General features: G+C 41.5%; 1 protein-coding gene across 1 annotated transcript in view; it reads right to left on the bottom strand.

Annotated features, from left to right (window-relative positions):
- Nucleotides 1–640, bottom strand: part of LOC115208110 (metabotropic glutamate receptor 2-like) — a 69,589-nt gene extending 68,949 nt beyond the window's left edge. The window contains exon 1 of the mRNA XM_029775907.1: nt 155–640. The gene's annotated coding sequence lies outside the window, so the exon portion shown is untranslated. The remainder of the gene's footprint in view (nt 1–154) is intronic.
- Nucleotides 641–16,475: the final 15,835 nt, after the last annotated feature.

Genomic DNA, 16,475 nt, shown 5'->3' on the forward strand with positions numbered 1-16,475 from the left:
TTGTACAGTTACTATAGACCTGTAGGAAAGGCACTATTAAACAATGTGAATAACGCTTTAGCTAATGCTATATGGATACACAAGAATTTCTGATAAAACTGGCATGCTGTGACAGTGAGTAGCCTAGCCTAAAACAGCAGAGTTAATTTCTTACCTGGTTGCATTGTTAAAATCGGGAAGTAAGGAAACGTTGCGCGTCGGTCTCCCAGGTGGAGCAGGTGTGAACTGTCCTTGGTTCTGAAATCTAGATCAGATTGGCACGAGTGGGAAATTCCTCGACATTCTTGACCACATAGTTGTGCTCGAAATTCCAAGGCGCTGAGTGTAGGATATAGTTGGCTATTATGACTTTAAACGGACACACTGACCAGAGTAGATAGTGATGTATAAAGTTATATAATTCAAAATGGTCCTAAATGTCTCGATCTGCAAGCGCTCTTCAAAACCAGATTGAGTGGACTGTGTAAAATATTCTGAACGTTAAGAGTTAATTCTCATTAGTCAATTTAAACATCACGTGCCATTTAATAACGCGATTATAACATTCTTGCTTCATGTATTTCCAATGAAATGCCTTCAATGGCAGAGAGAGAGAGAGAGAGCGATAGAGATATCCTTCTCTGTACGCGAGTTCATCAGGTCAACTTCGAAACAGACGCAACCCCTGACTGATATGCTCTGTTGTCTCGCGCGCAAATTGCTTGCTGTGTAGCAGTTGTTCTTGGAATGTAGCCTGCACTGGGTTATTGTTATGCACAAAGTATTATTTGAAATTTGACATAATAATCTACTTGTCTTGGATTTATACAACTGTAAATATTAATTAATGTCCTTTATGGAATACCTTTCCAATAAAATAATATCTAGACATATTCCCCGCTCAGGAAATCCGAAATCCACCAAATGCCTTTGATGGTCTTTACTGATGGCTACTCTTGTAACTTTACACTGTTAATAATCCAAATGCATTCTTGGCAGGAACTTTATTTCAATTGCTCAATTTCATTTCCCCATCAAGCTACAGAGACATATCAAGCTTCAGTAGCCTATGTAAACTCACATTATTTCAAGAATCTTGCCTGGCTTGGTTACTATGTAGACTGGACTTCCATTCCCGTTTGGTTATGGGACTGTAGACTAGGACTGCTGCCTTCTGTTAGTGTGGAGAAGTTCAGTTGGCTGTGTTTAAGGTGTGCCTGTCCAGTGCACTGACATAGGCTACCAACTACTATCAGGGCCCCCTGCCCCCCTCTGCTTTTGCTCTACCATCTTCCCATCTACATTTAGTGTATTAAATAACAGGAGGAGTCACCATGCATAGGAACGATAGCCTTCACTGTAATGGAAAACTGTAATTTACCTGGTCATTTTAGATATTATCACGAGAAACCTTTATTAACCTTTATTTATCCAAATTATGATGCATTTGGTGAAAATTGCTGTATTTCTAATGGTACTGTAACTCCACACCACAGAGTACAGTGCCGTACTGTATCTTTGAAGCACCAAAAACCTTTTGACTACTAGTGGGTGCATGGTAATGTTGTTTCTGTCTCATTAACATATTTTGAGGTGTGCCTTGTAAGAGGCTATATTTGTTGCACCTGTGAGTGAGAATGCAGTACCAATTTAACTCGTATGTCGTTATAGTGCCCAATCAATTTAGAATGTACAGTATAGGGGACAGATTAGAGTGGTAGCAAGTCTTAAACCTTAAATGATTAAATCTTTTGCGATGTCTGCTTTGCCCTGGAGTTGCTGCCAGTTTGTAAACATTTGTTAAGATCTCAAGAAGTGCAAGTGATGTAAAACACCAAATATTCATATGCTGTAATGTGTAAACACTTTATCAAACAGCCAACCTGCTTGCATCAATCCCTTGTAATTACAGTAAAATAGCCTACTGTGAAATACAAACTCCGCCCTTCACTGAATGTAATTCATTCATCCATTCATTCCAATTATGGTAGCATTTACTTTTTTACAGTATAGTATACAGTATTGTACAGTGTGTCATCAAATCGATTTGTAATGTCACATGCACTTTGCTTCCAAGCCCTTCCCAATGATGCAGAGTTAAAAAATAATAATGAAAAGAAAAGTAGTTTAAAAACAAATTGAGGTAGATATGTACATAAAAGCAAGGTAAAGTGACTAGGCATCAGGATAGATATTAATAAGAGTAAAATGAAGAACAGCAGCAGCAGCAAATGATGAAGGTAAAAGTGTAAGTGTATGTGTGTGTATGTGTGTTTGCGTTGTGTCTGTATGCGTGTTTGTGTTGTCGGTATGCATATGTGTGCGTGTGTATGTAGCTTATGTGAATGTGTGTGGGTTTGTGTGAGAGTGTCAGTGTAGTGTACAGTCATGGCCAAAAGTTTTGACAATGACACAAATATTAATTTTCACAAAGTCTGCTGCCTCAGTTTGTATGATGGCAATTTGCATGTACTCCAGAATGTTATGGAGAGTGATCAGATGAATTGCAATTAATTGCAAAGTCCCTCTTTTCCATGCAAATGAACTGAATCCCCCAAAAACTTTTCCACAGCATTTCAGCCCTGCCACAAAAGGACCGGTTGACATCATATCAGTGATTCTCTCGTTAACACAGGTGTGAGTGTTGACGAGGACAAGGCTGGAGATCACTCTGACAGGCTGATTGAGCTCGAATAACAGACTGGAAGCTTCAAAAGGAAGGTGGTGCTTGGAATCATTGTTCTTCCACTGTCAACCATGGTTTCCTGCAAGGAAACACGTGCCGTCATCATTGCGTTGCACAAAAAGGGCTTCACAGGCAAGGATGTTGCTGCCAGTAAGATTGCACCTAAATCAGCCATTTATCGGATCATCAAGAACTTCAAGGAGAGCGGTTCAATTGTTGAGAAGAAGGCTTCAGGGCGCCCAAGAAAGTCTAGCAGGCGCCAGGACCGTCTCCTAAAGTTAATTCAGCTGCGGGATCGGGGCACCACCAGTACAGAGCTTTCTCAGGAAAGGCAGCAGGCAGGTGTGAGTGCATCTGCACGCACAGTGAGGCAAAGACTTTTGTAGGATGGCCTGGTGTCAAGAAGGGCTGCAAAAAAGCCACTTCTCTCCAGGAAAAACATCAGTGACAGACTGATATTCTGTAAAAGGTACAGGCATTGGACTGCTGAGGACTGGAGTAAAGTCATTTTCTCTGATGAATCCAATTTCCGAATGTTTGGGGCATCCGGAAAAAAGATTGTCCGGAGAAAACAAGGTGAGCGCTACCATCAGTCCTGTGTCATGCCAACAGTGATGCATCCTGAGACCATTCATGTGTAGGGTTGCTTCTCAGCCAAGGCAGTGGGCTCACTCACAATTTTGCCTAAGAACACACCCATGAATAAAGAATAGTACCAACACATCCTCCGAGAGCAACTTCTCCCAACCATCCAGGAACAGTTTGGTGACGAACAATGCCTTTTCCAGCATGATGGAGCACCTTGCCATAAGGAAAAGTGATAATTAAGTGGCTCGGGGAACAAAACATCGATATTTTAGGTCCCCAGACCTTAATCCCATTGAGAACTTGTGGTCAATCCTCAAGAGGCCGGTGGAAAAACAAAAACCCACAAATGCTGACAAACTCCAAGCATTGATTATGCAAGAATGGGCTGCCATCAGTCAGGATGTGGCCCAGAAGTTAATTGACAGCATGCCAGGGCGGATTTCAGAGGTTTTGAAAAAGAAGGGTCAACACTGCAAATCTTTACTCGTTGCATCAACTTCATGTAATTGTCAATAAAAGCCTTTGACACTTATGAAATGCTTGTAATTATACCTCAGTATTCCATAGTAACATCTGACAAAAATATCTAAAGACACTGAGGCAGCAGACTTTGTGAAAATTTGTATTTGTGTCATTCTCAAAACTTTTGGCCACGACTGTATGTGTGAGTGTGAAGATAGTCTTGTGAGCAAGTATAGAGTTAGTGCAAGATAGGATCAGCGCAGATAGGCCAGGTAACCATTAATTATGTAACTATTTAGCAGTCTTATGGCTATTTATCAGTCTTATGGCTTGGGGGTAGAAGCTGTCTCAGAGCCTGTTGGTCCGAGAGCCAGTGCTCTGGTACCATTTGCCGGGTGGTAGCAGAGTGAACACTCTATGGCTTGGGTGGCTGGAATGTTTGACAAATTTTCAGGGCTTTCTTTGACACCGCCTGATATGGAGGTCCTGAATAGCAGGGAGCTTGGCCCCATTGACGTATTTGGCTGTCCGCACCACCCTCTGTAGCACTTTGTGATAAAAAGGTGGTGCGTTTGCCATACCAAGCGGTAATGCAACGAGTCCATATGCTCTCTATGGTGCAGCTGTAGAAGTTTTTGATAATCCGAGGGCCCATGCCAAATATTTTCAGCCTCCTTAGGGGGAAGAGGCGCTGTCGTGCCTTCTTCAAGACTATGCACATGTTTGTGGACCATGTTAAGTCCTTCGTGATGTGGATGCCAAGGAACTTGAAGCTCTCGACCAGCTCCACGACAGTGGATGGGGCGTACTTTCCCCTCTTTCTCTTGTAGTCCACGATCAGCTCCTCCCTGTAGGCTGTCTCATCGCCGTTGGTGATCAGGCCTAGCACCGTTCTGTCGTCAGCAAACTTAATGAAGGTGTTGGAGTCGTGCGTGGCAATGCAATCGTGGGTGAACAGGGAGTACAGGAGGGGACTAAGCACACACCCTTGAGGGGCCCCAGTGTTAATGGTCAGCGTGGCGGAGGTGTTGTTGCCTACCCTCATCCTCTGGGACCGTCCAATCAGGAAGTCCAGTTAGAGGGATGTGTTCATTCCCAGGGCCCTCAGCTTGGTGATAAGCTTGGAGGGGACTGTGGTGTTGAACGCTGCCCACTGCGAAAAAACTGTTTGAATAAATGTTGTTTCCACATAATTTCAAAAACATTCAATGTGATGATGTTGAAACAACATGAAACTGATTGGATTTGAGAAAGGTCATCAACGTAAGGGAATTTCATAGTTTTTTCATTTCATTATTAGAATTACTTTACCTAAATCCAATAACATGGTGATTTATTTTTTCGCATTGAATTCACGTTAGTTGACAGCTCAACCAAATGCAAATCAAAAACTACAATTTACGTCTGTGCCTAGTGTGTGAGCTGTAATCTATGAACAGTATTCTCACATAGTTATTTCCCCTCATAGGCCAGGTGGAAGAGGGCAGTGTGAAGTGCAATTGCGATTCTGTCATCTGTGGATCTGTTGGGGTGGTATGCGAATTGGAGGGGGTCCAGAGTGTCTGGGATGATGGTGTTGATGTGTGTCATGACCAGCCTTTCAATGCACTTCATAATTACAGCTGTGAGTACCACAGGGTGATAGTCATTTCAAATCAAATGAAATTGTATTTGTCACATGTGTGTTGAATTGCTATGCTTTATCTTGGTCAGGTCGCAGTTGCAAATGAGAACTTGTTCTCAACTAGCCTACCTGGTTAAATAAAGGTGAAATAAAAAATAAAACATGTGCCCAATACAACAGGTGTGGGCCTTACAGTGAAATGCTTACTTACAAGCCCTTAACCAACAATGCAGTTAAGAAAAATAAGTAAAAAACAGATAAGTAACAAATGTAAATTAATTTAACAAATAATTAAAGAGCAGCAGTAAAATAACAGTAGCGAGGCTATATACAGGGGGTACCGGTACACAGTCAATGTGCAGGGGCACAGGTTAGTCTAGGTAATTGTGATAAAATGTACATGTAGGTAGAGTTAAAGTGACTATCAATAGATAATAACCAGAGAGTATCAGCAGTGTAAAAGAGGGGGGAGGGAGGGGACAATGCAAATATTCTGGTTAGCCATTTGATTAGCTGTTCCGTAGGAGCGCCACCTCTGGATGAGCATTTTCCTGTTTGCTTGTGGCCATATACAGCTCATTGAGCGCCAACTTAGTGCCAGTAATGGTTTGTGGTGGTAAATAAACAGCTACGAAAAATATAGATGAAAACTCTCTTGGTAAATAGTGTGGTGAGCAAAACCGCGAGACTTCCTTAATATTAGATTTTGTGCACCAGTTGTTGTTTACAAATATACGCAGACCGCCACCCCTTGTCTTACCGGAGGCAGCTGTTCTATCTTGCCGATGCAGTGTAAACCCCGCCAGCTGTATTTTGTCTGTGTCATCATTCAGCCACGACTCGGTGAAACATTAGATATTACAGTTTTTAATGTCCCATGGGTAGGATATTCGTGATCGTATCTCGTCTATTTTGCTATCCAATGATTGAATGTTGGCTATAGGACTGATGGTAGAGGGAGATTACTCACTCGCCGTCAGATCCTTACAAGGCACCCCGACCTACGTCCCCGATATCTGTCTCTTTCTCATGAGAATGACGGGGATGTGGGCCTTCATCCAGTACGATGTGAGTAATCGTTGTCCTGATATCCAGTAGCTCTTTAAGTTATAAGAGACGGTGGCAGAAACATTATGTACAAAATAAGTTACAATTAACTCGAAAAAACACACACAATAGCACAATTGGTTAAGAGCCCGTAAAACGGCAGCCATCTCCTCCGGCGCCATTGACAATCTAGTCAGGTTACATTGGAGTTCCTGGGATAGGGACAATGGTGGTCAGCTTGAAACATGTTGTGATTACTGAATGGAACAAGGGGAGATTGAAAATGTCCCTGAACACACTTGCCAGCTGGTCTGCACATGCTTTGAGAATGCGCCCCAGTATTCCGCCTGCCTTGCGAATGTTAACCTGTTTAACATTTTTACTCACATCGGCCACAGAGAGCGAGATTACACAGTCATCCCAAAAACAGGGGCTTTCATGCAAGACTCGGTGTTGTATTCCTTGAAGCAAGCATAAAAGGCATTTAGCTAATTCGGGAGTTCTGCATCACTGGGCATCTCATGGCTTGTTTTCGCTTTGTAATTCATTATCATCTGCAAGCCCTGCCACATATGATGAGCGTCGGAGCCGGTGTAATAGGATTCCACATTCCTCCTATATTGTCCTTTTACATGTTTTATGTCTCGTTGGAGGTCGTAGTGGGCTTTCTTGTATTCGTCCATATCCGCGTTCCATCTTTTTCTAATGGGTAGCTCTATTCTTTAGCCCAGCACGGAATAACGGCAATAATATATAAATCACATTCTATTTTTATGGTTGTGAGTAGGGGCGTTATGTCATCCATTTTTCACACACCACACACACACATTATTAATATACAACAAGTGCATTCGTTTGTCTAAGTGAGTGCACTTGTCAAAGTAACTGCACTTTATGGTCAGAAAGCTGAGAGGGGAGTATTACTGATCTTTGTAAACTGTGGTCATTCTCAACAACAAACTATCTATTTGACTGTACTACTGAGAGGAGAGTTTTTTTTCTGTGTGACAAATTAGGTTGGTTGTTTTGAGCTACAATAACTCTCTACTTCAGAAATAGCAGAGAGGGAGAGAAGGGGTTAGGCCTACAGCTTGTAGGTGGCGGATGGACAGAGGACTGTTTGGGCCATTCAATGGTGTGGCTGTTTGGATGAGCTATCCATGTGGAACTCGATGAGGTGTGATGGATTCCCACAGGAATCTCCTGAACACAGTCAGGAGAAGAGCGTTTATGTGTGTGTGTGTGTGTGTGTGTGTGTGTGTGTGTGTGTAGGCTGCTATAGAAGCCAGAAAAGGAAATGCACACCAATTGTTCTCTGAACCAAAATACATAACTAGTTTAATGACGTGAAAGTAAGTGCACCACCCTTTGACAAGTTTACCTCTCCCTATTAGAATTGTTCATAGACAACAGACTTTGACCTTATAAACTTCATGATATTGTCTCAACCGGTCCAGAGCCCGCAGGCTATTTTGTAGCACTTTTGTTGAATTATTTGGCTGATGTACGTAACATCAGCCAGATAACTGTTGCATAATCTGTCACAGAGGAAGTGTTCATGAAGTCCTCATCCCCTCTCTCTCCTTCCGTCTTCCTTTCCCCTCTTCAGTTGTCTTTTGTTGGCAGATCGTCTGAATGAGCACACAACCAATTAAGAGCAAATCTGGAAACAAGGACAGGAAGCAACATACGAAAACAAAGATCATTCTATCTCAAATTAACATACCTCTCTCTTTCTGTATCTCTCTCTATCTCTCTGTGTCTCTACTTTTTCACCTCCGGACAAACAGAACAGTTTATTTTCAGTGGGAGAGAGAGGTAATTAAAATGACTAGCAGTTAGTCCGTGTTCGTTGCATAATTCCCCCTCTGCCAACACAAAGGGACCAATTTCCTCCTGAAATAGACTTTTAGTTAACATTACAATGGCAGGGATCTCTGGGGAGGAGGAGGGAGAGTAGGGACATTAGATAGGAGCATGCCAATTAATGTAGTGGGGAATTATAGAGAACAGTCTGTTATCAAAGACTTCCTGTACAGTGGTCACTCAGTCGCTGATGAAACATCTAGATGTTGTATTAGCCTACAAACCAAAAGACACGCACCAACTGTATGTGTGAGTGCGTGTGTGAGTGTTTTGCGGGCTTTTGTAAGTCTCTCTCTCTCTGTTGTTCCATCATTTGGAGAAGGATGAATGACTGTTGTGGTATGTGGGTCATAAAAATTGCAAGTAAATGTTTTATGCAAAACAGATCTCTGCTTGTACTCATTTATTTACCGAAACATCCATCTCGCATGTCATATGTGTTCTTTCATATCAATGTAAAATTACAGTATAATTGAGCTGGCAATGGCAGTACCAAGCGCAGCCTCAGTGGGGTGCTTGTAAAGTCTGCCCCTGGACCCTGCGCTTGGGTCCCTGCTCCTCATGTCCCAAATGGCACACTATTCCTGTTTTTCCACACTACTTTGGACCAGGGCCCATAGGGTTCTGGTCAAAAGTAATGCAGTATATAGGATATGGGGTAACGTTTGGAAAACAACACTCCTTTACATCTCACTTCACTTTTTTACACCAGACTCTGTAGAGTTCATCAATGAAATCAAAAAGTTCAGAAATTTACAACAATCAATCAGTTCTCTAACTCTCTTTTTTTTATGGAAAAGATCAGACCTCATGCAGACTGACTGGTTTAAATCCAAAATGTCTACTAGCCTTGAGTTTTTGGATCATGTGAAACAGGGGCTGTGACTTTGGACAGCAGGGTCATATTGGGGCCGGCATGGGGTTGCTGATGGGCAGCGATGCTCCACAGGCCAGCGACCCTGCTGATGACGACAATGTTGGTGATGGATTCCACACCACTGTGATCTGGTCTCTTAAGAGTGTTGCACGCTTTCCAGTCGAAACAGCTTGTGCATATATTACGAAGACATTTTGTGACTTTGTTTAGTGGTTTTCAACTGGGGTTTTCCAGTGACTGTTATTGCACAAAAAAATGTTTTTCTTGAGGCAAGTAGAAGTTTGTTAGTCAAAGTCTACGCCCCTTTGTTGTTGATTCGTCAACAGTACTACTCCAATTAAGGGTTGGTTATCATTCAACGAGAGATGACTAGATTTCATGGACATTTTTTCACTTGAGAAATACAGCACAAAACATTTGATACGAGTTAAATTGTGCGACTAAGACTTCCTCAGCAAAAAAGGTAAACAACGATTACAGATTTCTTTATTTATCTTAGATGACTTATGACTATTCTGATGAAAGTGCAGACTGTGTATATGTTGTCTTTCTAGGAATGTTTTAACTTGTTTTGGGGCACTATATATGGGTTCATGGGTCACTGGTCGCATGTATATAGGTAGCACGTGACCAGGAAGTGTTAGCACAAGTGAGAGGAGACAGCATACGGTTCTTACCGTATCACATTACATGCTCATAGAATTGACTTCTGCTCCTTTTATAGTGTAATATCTTGTATTGGAACTATGTATCTTTTTATAAGTAATAAATGTGAACATCACCCAAATAAATATCTATGTTTGGAAAGCTGAATCGATAGCAAAACCTATTGATAGCAATATACCATAGGGCCAATTAACATAATACGACATTTATCTTTAGGCTAAAAACAATTGGGACGTCTGACACACCTTATGAACAGATTTAATTAATTATTAAACAGTGATGATGCAAGCCTGTGAAAAACATATAATATGTCTTGGAGGTCTATTAAACAAACCAAAACAAGGAGGAAATATTCACTCTATATCGGATTCTGTATGCACCCACTCTGTAAGTGGTTGGGGAGAAAAAGCAACAACCAAGCACGTGACTGCAAATATAAGGGAAGATGAACATACAGAATGGAGGTCCTCACACACACAGGCACGCACACACCCATTTCTCCCAGAGCAGTATTTTAGCATAATGACGATACACAGAATCGCAGGCCTTTGCTTACAACCTAATTTGTCTCATTTACCTACAGTAGTACAATATACCCTCATGGGCTGCACTGTTCCAAATCTAGAAAATAATTATTAGCATTTAGATTATAAATGCAAATACACACCATCGGTCTCTGTCCCAAATGGCACCCCTGTCCCTATTGTCTAAAGTAGTGCACGATATAGGGACTAGGGTGCCATTCGTATCATTGGATTAGTACAACTTGTACCAGATCAGATGTTTTATTTCAGGCCCCGTACACACTCAGGTTGTACAACTAATCTACAACCCATTTGACGCCATGGTTATGATACACAACTGATATTCTTGGGATGAAATATTTACACAACCATTATGCGGTATCTCCAAACCACTTGTGCAATTATTTTTGTGCAGATAAACTCTCCATTGTCTCAAAACAGCCGTGTCAAATGCGTTGTACATCAGTTATACAACTTGAGTGTGTATGGGGCTTCTCATTCTGCCTTACCAGGTCTTACTTTTGAGTCTTGCTCTCCGAGGCTTATAAGTGAATTTTGGGCAATTAAGTGAATAGTACAAATTACCTACGTATGTTGTGACCCTTAGAGAATTTGTATAACTGGGTTGTTCCACGAAATGGGTGCCTTTACATTTTTTGACTTTAAAAGATCTGTTCTTTCAACAATTAATTGCATGGAGGATACGTTTACCCTACGGAAAAACACATTTCCCATCTCAGGCATTAAAATCCTATGAACTAAGAGCATTTTATCTGCACTTGTACCACACAGTCTGTCAACTATGTTACAGACGCTTGTGCAACTGCCTAACCTAACTATTATATAAAAGCACGTTCGAGATAAATCTATTTCTCATTGATTAAGTATCCCTTGATCAAATAAACACATATAATATCAAACTGATAAAGTTACTGTTGGGTTGATGATGACTGGGTTTAGGTTTTAGGTGAAGATCAGCAATGACTTATGTGGTGAAGAGCATGGGACCACATGTGTTCATGAAATTAGGAATTATACATATGTTCCACACATAATGAAAGTTTAATCAAATGTATGTTTTCCTGACATTAATTGAGGAACAGGGTTGAGGTTTTATAAATAGACCAAAAAGAGAGAGAAGACTTACTTATCTTTCCACCATGCTGTTCAGAAGACAAACTATGTCACCTGCTGTGAATCATTTAACTTGGTGGAATGGTCCATTATTTTAAAATGGGTGAATTGTTCGCATAAGGGTTGGCCTTAAAACATGTAAATGCATCACTATTCAAATTAATATAAATAATAATCTTCATAAATGACTTTGTCAAAGCGGCACAATAACTAGGCTTTTACAATGATGGTGAATCTTGGAGACATTTTTGGAATAAGTGGGTTGAAATATTTCTAGAAGTAACACAGGATTGATGGAGGGACTTGTAAAAAGTCTGAATTTTGGAACTTTAGCAAATCATATTCATATACAAATCAGATTTATTGAATTCTCCATGTGGTCTATATTAAAGTGCACTTTAATTAACAGGTTTTAAAAATGCAATATTGGTGCATAATTTCTACATTAAATATCAAAGGGACTCAAAAGGCACTTATTTTGTGGAACGACCCAATTGTGTTTTGCTCAGTATTTTTATTCATTTTGTTTACTAACACAGTTCCAACAAAACTCTCAGGAGAAACATATTGTTGCAGAGCAGCAAAAATGTCCAAATCAGTTTCATATTTCATATTATCAGCCTTCAGGCCCTTAAAATGGCATCTCCCTCTGGATCAGTGTCAACCTTGTTATCATGGTCTGCGTCCCAAATGGCACTCTATCCCCTACGTAGTACTACATAGGAAGTAGGGTTCCATTTGTGGCACAGTTTTGGTCATCACATCACAAGCCAAAATAGACAACATCAGTACACTTACCCAGGGGTGGAAATGAAAACAGTCCCTCTGGGAACCCACTTGTGGTAAATCCTTAAATTAATCTTAAAAAGCTATGTCAAAATGGAACTATGGAAAAACCATGTATAACTAAGTGCACCGATCTTAGATGTAAAAACATTGGCAGCAATATATTACAAATGAAGATAGATCTGGTTGGGTATAGCTTGCAACCAGGGCTTGTATCAGTATCAGAGTGGGTGGTTGTAGTTTGACTCAAAACAAATACACCCACCAACTTGCCTTGATTTCACCGAGGAGAGGTAAAGCAACTCAACCGAACAACCTACAGGAAGCGTGTGATGGTAAAAACAATGGATGGATCAAACTTTGGAGATGGCTGCTTGATGATCTTTTGAGTGTCTGAGGGGGAGGTATACAATATGTATTATATTCTCAGATTATCCTTCAGAATAAAGACATAAAAAATATGATACAGTTCATCTATGGATATGTCTATTGTTACTGTATATATACACCTTCATAGTCCTTTAAATTACTGAGTTTTACAAGGTGCAGTGAGGGAAAAAAGTATTTGATCCCCTGCTGATTTAGTAGGTTTGCACACTGACAAAGAAATGATCAGTCTATAATTTTAATGGTAGGTTTATTTGAACAGTGAGAGACAGAATAACAACAACAAAAAATCCAGAAAAACTCATGTCAAAAATGTTATAAAAGGATTTGCATTTTAATGAGGGAAATAAGTATTTGACCCCTCTGCAAAACATGACTTAGTACTTGGTGGCAAAACCCTTGTTGGCAATCACAGAGGTCAGATGTTTCTTGTAGTTGGCCACCAGGTTTGCACACATCTCAGGAGGGATTTTGTCCCACTCCTCTTTGCAGATCTTCTCCAAGTCATTAAGGTTTCGAGGCTGATTTTTGGCAACTCGAACCTTCAGCTCCCTCCACAGATTTTCTATGGGATTAAGGTCTGGAGACTGGCTAGGCCACTCCAGGAATTTAATGTGCTTCTTCTTGAGCCACTCCTTTGTTGCCTTGGCCGTGTGTTTTGGGTCATTGTCATGCTGGAATACCCATCCACGACCCATTTTCAATGCCCTGGCTGAGGGAAGGAGGTTCTCACCCAAGATTTGACGGTACATGGCCCCGTCCATTGTCCCTTTGATGCGGTGAAGTTGTCCTGTCCCCTTAGCAGAAAAACACCCCCAAAGCATAATGTTTCCACCTCCATGTTTGACGGTGGGGATGCTGTTCTTGGGGTCATAGGCAGCATTCCTCCTCCTCTGTAACGCCCTGGCCATAGAGAGGGGTTTTTGTTCTTTATTTTGGTTAGGCCAGGGTGTTACATTGGGTGGGCGTTCTATGTTCCTTTTTCTACGTTTTTGTATTTCTTTGTTTTGGGCGTGTGTGGCTCCCAATCAGGCACAGCTGAAGCTCGTTGTTGCTCATTGGGAGTCACACATAAGGAGCATGTTTTTCCTTTGGGTTTTGTGGGTAATTGTATTTTGTTAGTGTGTTTTCCTAACAGAACTGTTTGCTGTTGTCTTTTGTTTATTTTTGTAGTGTTCTCTTTTTTCATTAAAACACTAATGATGAACACATCCTCCGCTGCGTATTGGTCCACCTTTTCCGACGATGACTTCTCTTTTTCATCTGACGACGAAGACAGCCCTTACATCCTCAACACGGCGAGTTGAGTTGATGCCAAAGAGCTCCATTTTGGTCTCATCTGACCACAACACTTCCACACAGTTGTCCTCTGAATCATTCAGATGTTCATTGGCAAACTTTAGACGGGCATATATATGTGCTTTCTTGAGCAGGGGGACCTTGCGGGCGCTGCAGGATTTCAGTCCTTCACGGCGTAGTGTGTTACCAATTGTTTTCTTGGTGACTGTGGTCCCAGCTGCCTTGAGATCATTGACAAGATCCTCCCGTGTAGTTCTGGGCTGATTCCTCACCGTTCTCATGATCATTGCAACTCCACGAGGTGAGATCTTGCATGGAGCCCCAGGCCGAGGAAGATTGACAGTTCTTTTGTGTTTCTTCCATTTGCGAATAATCGCACCAACTGTTGTCACCTTCTCACCAAGCTGCTTGGCGATGGTCTTGTAGCCCATTCCAGCCGTGTGTAGGTCTACAATCTTGTCCCTGACATCCTTGGAGAGCTCTTTGGTCTTGGCCATGGTGGAGAGTTTGGAATCTGATTGATTGATTGCTTCTGTGGACAGGTGTCTTTTATATAGGTAACAAACTGAGATTAGGATCACTCCCTTTAAGAGTGTGCTCCTAATCTCAGCTCGTTACCTGTATAAAAGACACCTGGGAGCCAGAAATCTTTCTGATTGAGAGGGAGTCAAATACTTTTTTCCCTCATTAAAATACAAATCAATTTATAACATTTTTGACATGTGTTTTCCTGGATTTGTTGTTATTCTGTCTCTCACTGTTCAAATAAATCTACCATTAAAATTATAGACTAATCATTTCTTTGTCAGTGGGCAAACATACAAAATCTGCAGGGGATCAAATACTTTTTTCCCTCACTGTATATGCTGGTGAACAGAGAGTTAGTATCTTGTAACTGTCATGAAGGAGGAGGAAAAGGGGAACCAGCAAGACAAATGACATGTTAGTTGATTATATATGACATTAGTGTACACTACGCTGACAAATGTATATGAGTTATGTATCAGCCGAAGGTTGTGTGTGTCTAGAAAGACATCCATTCAACGCCTAAAGCAGACAGGGAATGTGTCACAAAGGGCACCCTACTCCCTACATAGTGAACTACTTTTGACCAGAGCCTTATGGCTCTATATAGGGAATAGAATGCCATTTGAGACACACTCAGGGTTAGAAACAGTAACGAACTGAAGTGGAGATGGATTCTTCCCAGCCAGGCTTGTATTATTCATCTGTCTGAGTGTGGAACAAATGGGTGATCTTGAGAATACCTTAACACTGCTGCTTATGAATATATATTCTGGAGTCCAGAATATCCAAACACCATTTGCATAAAACTGGCATTTATGGTCTCCCAGTCAATTAAATTCCCTCTGTGTTGTCTGTACACTTTCCTTTCCTCCCCATCTCTCTCTCCTTCTCACCCCTCCTCTCTTTATCGATCTCCCTCACATCACTTACTCCTTCTCTCTCTACTCACCACCTTGCATTTCGCTCTGCTCTGTCTCCCTCTTTCCTACATCCCTCCCCTTTGCTCTCCCCCCTCTCTCTCCCTCTCCCCCAGCACAGTGAGTAGGATGTGTCTGGCCTGGGAGATTACTGACGGGGTGTTGTGTCTCTCAGTGTGTCTGGCTGGATGTAATGGTCTGTCTGAAGATTCAGGATGGGATATGTCTCCCTCCTCTCTCGTTCCTTTACCTTGCCTTTATCTCCACCTCCCTCTCTCTCCCACTACCTCCCACCTCTCTCTCTTTCCCCCCCCCCCACCCCTCTCTTTGTGTGTAATAGGCTGTGTGAAGATGCAGGATGAGTATATGCCTGGACATGAGCCTCATGCTGAGAGACACCGGGGGGTCTCTCAGGCAACAGCTGTCTTACACTCATCACAGAGACAGAGAGAGTGAGAGTGAGAGGAGAGTGAGCTGGAGTGGGAGACAGACACATAGGGGTGAGATGGAGGAGATTAGGGGAAATGGAGAAAGAGAGAGTGTGAGGAAGGGAGTGAGGGTGTGAAAATGAGAGAGGGAGATAGGACAGGGTGTCAAAATAAATGCCAGAGAAAGATAGCATAGAGAGAAGAGATGCAGAGAGAGTGTGATGATAGAGACTGGAAGACATTGAGAGACATTCTACTCTTTATCATAGCCAAATTAATATCTATGAATTAATGAATTCATTAATGGTGAATTAATGATCTCATGGCTCGTCTTCCAGGACAGAGGGTACAGATTCAGTATGTTCTTGCTCACAGCACAGAACAAAGCATAGTATAACATATCTTAGTACACAGTGCCTAGTGAAAGTCTGCACACGCTTTGCACGGTCTTCACATTTTGCTGACCTACTCCACATTTTCAAAGTAAAAGACAATTATAGAACATTTTCCAAACTGATAAAAAAAAATAAAACATGTCTTGATTGCATATGTCTTCACACCCCAGAGTTAATACTTTATGGAAGCATCATTGATAGCCATTACAGGTGTGGATATTTTTGAATAAGATCCTACCATGAATAAGCACTTTGCTCAACCCTTAGGGCAACATACAGGCA

The sequence above is a fragment of the Salmo trutta genome, chromosome 14 (assembly GCF_901001165.1).
Source record: "Salmo trutta chromosome 14, fSalTru1.1, whole genome shotgun sequence".
In the NCBI taxonomy this organism is placed as follows: Eukaryota; Metazoa; Chordata; class Actinopteri; order Salmoniformes; family Salmonidae; genus Salmo; species Salmo trutta.